The following is a 7331-nucleotide window of genomic DNA, read 5'->3' as shown; positions in this document are numbered from 1 at the left end:
GTGTTGTAGGTCCACAAAGTGATGTCTTCTGCATACTAACAAAAGCATTTTCCATGTTGTTGCAGGGGCTTCATAACCATTATTCGTAAAAGCTGCCTGGGCCATTGAGATGATGGTCCATGGTTTCCTTAAGGGTAGGCTGTGGTCTTCTGACCCCCGCCCCTCTCTGTTAGCCCACTGTGTCCTATCCTGGAGCCAGGTTAGGGCTAGGCCCCACTCAATGCACCCAGCCCTGTTCAAGCCCCAAGTCCTGGTGCTCTCAATCCTGTTCCTTCCTTCCTGACCTCTTCCTGAGGCCCCACAGCTGCAGACTCTGCTTTGTCTCCCAGTTTGTGCATCGCACTCACACCCTCAGATCTGACAGCTGAGAGGATGCCCTCTCAAAGACTAAAAAAGCCTGATTTCCCTACCATTTTTGAGACTCTTAGTGTATGTCATGAAATGAAGATATGCCACAAGAGCATTATTAAAAATCACCAGCTATTTTAATATTTACATTGAACAGCTGGATGTTCTTATTAGATAATAATATGGTAAAACAAGATTATGAAACTCACAAGAAAAGAAAAATTCATAAGGCAGCACACAGGTGGTACTGATTGTCCAGGGGTACTAACTGTCCAGGGATACTAACAAGATCAAGGCCAAGTGACAAATGTCTTCTTTGGGTCTTGTCAGACTCGCTGTCTAGCACTAAGCATGCAATTGCATTTGAAAATAATAGTAGAAGGGGCGCCTGGGTGGCTCAGTGATTGAGCGTCTGCCTTTGGCTCAGGTCCTGATCCTGGAGTTCCCAGATGGAGTCCCACATCAGACTCTTCTCAGGGAGCCTGCCTCTCCCTCTGCCTATGTCTCTGCCTCTCTCTGTGTATATCTCTCATGAATAAAATCTTTAAAAAGAAAAGAATAGTAGAAGGCTAAATGTGAGACCCACTGAGAATATTAGACATAGACCCATGGCCCTCCAGACAATTCTCCCCACCCCTTGCCAAGATACCTAACAAAAAAACAAACAAAAAAACAAAAAAACTAGTATTGGCCCTTGGCCTTGGCTTGCCATTCTCAGATCTGATGCCTGTTGCTTAGAGTACCTTACCCACCCAGCCCAAGCCCTTGGGATCCTACCCCGGTTACACCCTTGGCTGTGCAGGAGGGGATTTGAAACACTGGAGGGTTTGTAATATTTTTATAATTGTAAATATAGTGGATGGGATTCTCTGGCCCTGTTACCCTCTTTCCCCTCTCTGTCCTCATCCCTATTAGAAGGGAGTCTTTTTAACATCATAAATCATTAGAGTGGCACATTGAAGATCCACCCTAACCAGAAAGAAGCTGACCATGTCACATGACCCCCACTCAGAGGCTGGGGGGATGCAAGGCAGGTGGTCATGCCAATGTGGACATTGAACATCTTTGCCTAAATGGATTTTTCTGTATTTAAGATTATCTATTTTCCCAGGAGGGGGATATTTCTGTGGCTTCTGACTTATATTGCCTGACGGCTTTCCAGAAGATAAGTACCACTTTACAAGCAGGCTGAAAGAGGTTGCCGTTTCTGGTATATATTAATATGCAATACCTAAATATTTAATAGCGAGCAGAGAAGAAGATCCCTGTGGATTTTCACAGGCTGTGGGACAGCAATGCTGTTGCTGGAGAGAATTGCCAGATGCTTAACCCTCGGGGCCACTTCAAATACATTTGCACAGGATTTAAGGGTCATTAGTAGATGTTGCCGAACTGAATCGATAAGTGAATATCACAAAGGCTGTCTGCAGGTCTTAGAGCCAGGGCAGATGGGATGTGGTTTTCAGAAATCCAACAAGGCTTTGACATTGCAATGTGATTCTTGTGGCAGGAATCACTGCTCTTCCCCATTGATGACTCTCCCTCCAGATCCAGATGCCTGGGGGACAAGCCCAATTGCTCTAGCTGGGGCAGCCGTGGAAGGGTGCCAGCACTCCACAACTCCCAGTAGCATCAGGACTGCATGGAATGGGAGAGACATAATTGCTCAAAGAACAGCTAGGATTGAGGCAAACTGCTAAAATGTCGGAGGTCGCCACATCCTAGGTCAGGTTGGCTGGGTATGACCACTTATTTGAACAAATAATATGTACTCTGTGCATTTAAAAGATGTCTTTAAAATATCTTTTATTAAAGATTTATTTATTTATTTATTTATGTATTTATGTATTTATGTATTTATTTATTTATTTATTTATTTATTTGAGACACAGAGAGAGAGAGGCAGAGACTTAGGCAGAGGGAGAAACAGGCTCCCTGTGGGGAACCCAATGCAGGACTCGATCCCAGGATCCCAAGATCACGCCCTGAGCCAAAGGCAGATGCTCAACCATTGAGCCACCCAGACGTCCCCTTAAATGGTATTTTTAAAAAGCTTCTACAAACCCATACATGTATGGTCAACTGATTTTTTAAATGTTTTAATTGTAGTAAAACACATGTCATAAAATTCATCATCTTCACCATTTTTAAATGTATAGTTCAATGGTATCAAGTATATTCACATTTTGCTGCACAGCCATACTCATTGTCCATCTTCAGAATTCTTCCCATCTACAAAACTGGAACTCTATATTGATTAAACAATAACTTCTCATATCCCCATCCCCCTGGCTCCATGATTCTACTTTATGTTTCTATGAATTCAACTACTCTAGGGACCTCATATGAGCAGAATCACACAGTCCTTTGTGACTGGCTTATTTCACTTAATGTAATGTCCTCGAGATTCATGCACATCATAGTATATGTGAGAATTTCTCTTTTTAAGGCTGAATAATATTCCATTGTATACTATGTTTTATTTACTCATTCATCGGTCATTCATTTTGTTTGTCCATTTATTTGTTTACCTATCTGCATATTGTCCTTTTAACTTTGTTGATTGTGTCCTTTGATTCACATAAGTTTTTAAGTGTGGTATAGTCCAATTTACCTATTTTTTTTCTTGTCGTGAGTGTTTGGTGTCATATCCAAAGAATTCATTGCTAAATCCAGTCATTGAATGGTCCTGCTCCCTCATCAAAAATCATTTGATCATATAAATAAGAGTTTATTTCTGGGTTCCCTATTCTATTCCATTGGTCTGTATGTCTGACTTATGCCAGTGTCACATTGTTGGATTACTGTAGCTCTGTAGTAAGTTTGGAAATCAGAAAGTGTGAAACCTCCAACTTTGTTCTTCTTTCTCAAAATTATTTTGGCTATTCATACTCATTTGGGAGATCCATATGAATTTTAAGATGAATTGTTCTCTACTGGCAAAAGAAAAAAGCATTGGAATTTTGATAAGGGTTGCACTGAATCTGTAGATTTGCTTTGGGTAGTGTTAACCTGATGATTTTAGGTCTTGTAATCTATGAATACAAGATGTCTTTTTATTAGTGTCTTCTTTAATTTCTTTCAGCAATGCTTTGTAGTTTTCAATGTACAGATTTTTCACCTCCTTGGTTAAGTTTATTCCTAAGTATTTCATTCTTTTTGAGAAGAGTGCCAAGACCATTTCATGGGAAAAGAATAGTCTGCAACAAATGATGCTGGGACAATTAGATAGCCACATGCAAAAGAATGAATTTGGAGCCCTACCTCATACCATATACAAAAATTAACTAGAAAATGGATGGAAGACCTAAATGTAAGAATTAAAAGTATAGGGACACCTGGGTGACTCAGTTGGTTAAACATCTGACTTTGGCTCACATTCTGATTTCAGGGTCCTGGGATTGACCTCCACATTGGGCCTTATTGGCCCTGCGCTCAATGGGGAGTCTGCCTGTCCCTCTGCCCCTCCCCCTCGTTTGTGCTCTCTCAAATAAATAAAATCTTTTTAAAAAAAGAGTTAAAAGGATAAAATTCTTAGAAAGAAGAAAGCATAGTTGTATATCTCAACGACCTTAGATTAGGCAATGATCTCTTAGAGATGACACCAAAACACATACACAAAAAAGAAAAAATAGGCAAATTGTACTTCATCAAAATTAAAAACTTCTGTGAATCAAAGAAATACTATCAAGAAAGTGAAGAGACAAACCACAAGGAAAATATTTGCAACTCATATTTTATAGGGTTAGCATCAAGAATATATAATAAACTTCGAATATTCAACAATGAAAAGACAAATAACCCAGTTTTAAAATGAGCAAAGAGTTTGAACAGATATTTTTCCAAAGAATATAGACAAATGGCCACTAAGCACATGAAAATATGCTCAAAATCACGAAATATTAGGGAAGCACAAACCAAAACCACAATTAGATACCATTTCACACATACTGGGATGACCATAAGTCAAAATTTTTAAAAAGGAAAATAATAAGTATTGTCAAGGATGTGGAGAAATTAGAACCCTCATACATGGCTGGTGGGAGTGTCAAATGGTGCAGCCACTGTGGAAGCAGTTTGACAGCTCCTCATACAGTTAGACATGGAGTTACTATAGGACCTAGCAATTCTACCCCTCAGTGTACACCCAAGAACTGAAAAGATATGTTCATACAAAACCTGTACACTGGGCAGCCTGGGTGGCTCAGCGGTTTAGTGCCACCTTCAACCCAGGGCGTGATCCTGGAGACCCGGGATCGAGTCCCACGTTGGGCTCCCTGCATGGAGCCTGCTTCTCCCTCTGCCTGTGTCTCTGCCTCTCTCTCTCTGTGTGTCTCTCATGAATAAATAAAATATTTTTAAAAACCCTGTACACAAGTGTTTATAGTGGCCTTATTAATAATCAAAAAGTAGAAACAGCCCAGTGTCAGTTTATTGATAAATGGATGTACAAAATATGGTAAACCCATACAATGGAATATTATTCAGTCATAAAATGAAATGAAGTATCGATATAATCCTACAAATGGACAAACCATGAAAACATGATGCTAAGTGAAAGAAGCCAGACTCAAAAGGCCATGTATTGGTATGATTCTGTTTATGTGAAACGTTCACAATAGGTAAATCCAGAGAGACAGAAAGGAGATAAGTTTTGCCAGGGAATGTGGGACAGGGAATACTCTAAAAACTACTGAATTGTATACGTTAAAATGGTGAATTTTGTGGTATAGGAGTTATATCTTTTGGGGGAGGAGGGGCAGAGGGGAAGGCAGAGAAGCAGACACTGCACTGAGCAGGAGCCCCTCACAGGGCTCAATCTGACAACCGCAAGATCATGACCTGAACCAAAATAAGAGTTGGCCTCTTAACTTAACCCACTGAGCTACTCAGGTGCCAAGCAGAGAGCCGGGGAGGAGAGAAACTTAACTAAGTAGGCTCCACGCCCAGCACAGAGCTGGATGCAGGGCTTGAGATCATGACTGGAGCAGAAATCAAGAGACTGACACCCAACTGACTGAGCCACCTGGGCGCCCTGTATATGAGTTATATCTTAATAAAATAAATTTTAAAATACAGAATCCACAACATCTGACATAATCTGGAACTGGGTCTCAGAGAATTCTTTTGACTTGATGTAGAATCTGCATTATATATACACTGGAGATAATTGAGTGTCTATTATCCAATATGGATAATGGGTTCTCTAATATAATAACCCAGCCTATTGGATGTGATAATTGTAAAATTAGTGACTGGACTGCTTACACACTAAGATGGGTGTTGTGCTTCTGTGTAAGTGTATGGAAAGGTTCCTATGGTCTTTTTTTTTTCCACATAAACCTTTTGTTTTAATAAATAAGACATATTCATGGCTTAGGTTTTAAATCACATTTACAGGGTAGCCTGGGTGGCTTAGCGGTTTAGCGCTGCCTTCAGCCCGGGTCGTGATCCTGGAGACCCGGGATCGAGTCCCATGTCGGGCTCCCTGCATGGAGCCTGCTTCTCCCTCTGCCTGTGTCTCTGCCTCTCTCTCTCTGTGTCTCTCATGAGTAAATAAATAAAATCTTTTAAAAAATCACATTTACAGATGAGGAACACTTCTAGGCCCAAACAGGTTAGCGGTGAAGCGACTACTGCTGGGAGAAATGCATGCCCCCATGCACTTTAAGCCTAAGAGCAAAGACTTCATGTCAGAGAACACCGTGCACATCACCTGTAGGCTCAAGAACTGGAAGCAGAGGACTGGAGGAAGAGTGGAGACTTGGTGAAGCTCCTGTGACCACCATCTGATACCCTCGCCTTCACACTACAGAAGCTGACAAAAGTTGTGCTACTTTTAGATAAGCTAAGAAGGAGCTTTCCTGATTATATGAAGTGGAACTTTCTATTGTTAACAATTAGGATAAGGGCATTAGCTACACAGAGTATCCACTGACAAATACAGATTATGAGAACAGGCAAGAGGAAGCCACACAGGTATCTTGTTTCTTCAAATATCAGAAACTTCCACGCCACAGCAGGAGAGCAGTGGATGAACTCTACCTCTCCCAAAGGTTTAGTCCAAAAACTTCCTGTTGGCATTTGCACCAAATAAGGCTTCCCGTACTTCTGGCATCATCTGCTGGGCTATGAGGTCCAGCTGGCTTTCTAGAATATTGGAAACCTTTATTTTACAATCCCCATTATAAATCTCCACTCCACCAGCTATTTCCTCAGGCAGGTAGCATTCCTGATCAATTTGCTCATCAACATCTTTTTTGGTGACAATTTTGTACATAGGAATCGCTTTTTACTGCAGCCTTCACCAGAGGGAAATCCTGTTTCCTGCAACGAACAATCATTCGGGGCTCCAACAACTGGTACAAACCCTGGAGGACCAGTCCATCCAGCAGCACTTGGTACCTGGTTGTATCTTTTACCACTTTGCTGAGTCTCTGTTTTGCTTCATTTAGTAGGTCTGTAATAAGGTCATATTTTGCTCTGAGGACTTTGAACCTTGCTTGATTCATCAAATTAAACATCTGAATTTTCTTCTGCTGCTCAATCTGCTTTTCTTTCTTCTCACAGTATTCCATAATCTTCAGTCTTTGGGTTTGCACAAGACGACCTTTCTCAATGTTGAACTCTTCCTCTGCCTTCGCATCTATTTCCTTTGCTTTATCGTTGGCTTCTTGTTCAATAAAAGCCATCATATGCTTAATCTGCTTCTGCATGTCCAGCATCGCTGAGGGCCATGGCGAAAGCTGTGCTAGGCCAGAAGGCCACTGGCTCGAGCTTAGCCTGGAAGGTGATGGCAGAAAGCAGGAAAAGCTGTTCCTATGGTCTTATACTTTTGAGTTTAGTTTGCCCTTTGTATCAGTGTTGTATTAAATTTCAATAAGTAAAAGGGGAAAAAAAAGAATGTCCACAAAATTTTCAGCCACTTGTATCACAAGTCTTAAAAATGTGGGGCAGCCCCGGTGGCGCAGTGGTTTGGCGCC

At 41.2% G+C, this 7331-nt stretch overlaps 1 pseudogene; it reads right to left on the bottom strand.

Annotated features, from left to right (window-relative positions):
- Positions 1 to 6246: 6246 nt before the first annotated feature.
- On the bottom strand, positions 6247 to 7101 carry LOC144285361 (V-type proton ATPase subunit E 1 pseudogene; annotated as a pseudogene).
- Positions 7102 to 7331: the final 230 nt, after the last annotated feature.

This window comes from Canis aureus, chromosome 16, assembly GCF_053574225.1.
Source record: "Canis aureus isolate CA01 chromosome 16, VMU_Caureus_v.1.0, whole genome shotgun sequence".
NCBI classification, from domain to species: Eukaryota; Metazoa; Chordata; class Mammalia; order Carnivora; family Canidae; genus Canis; species Canis aureus.
This window is presented reverse-complemented; position numbering and strand designations above follow the sequence as displayed.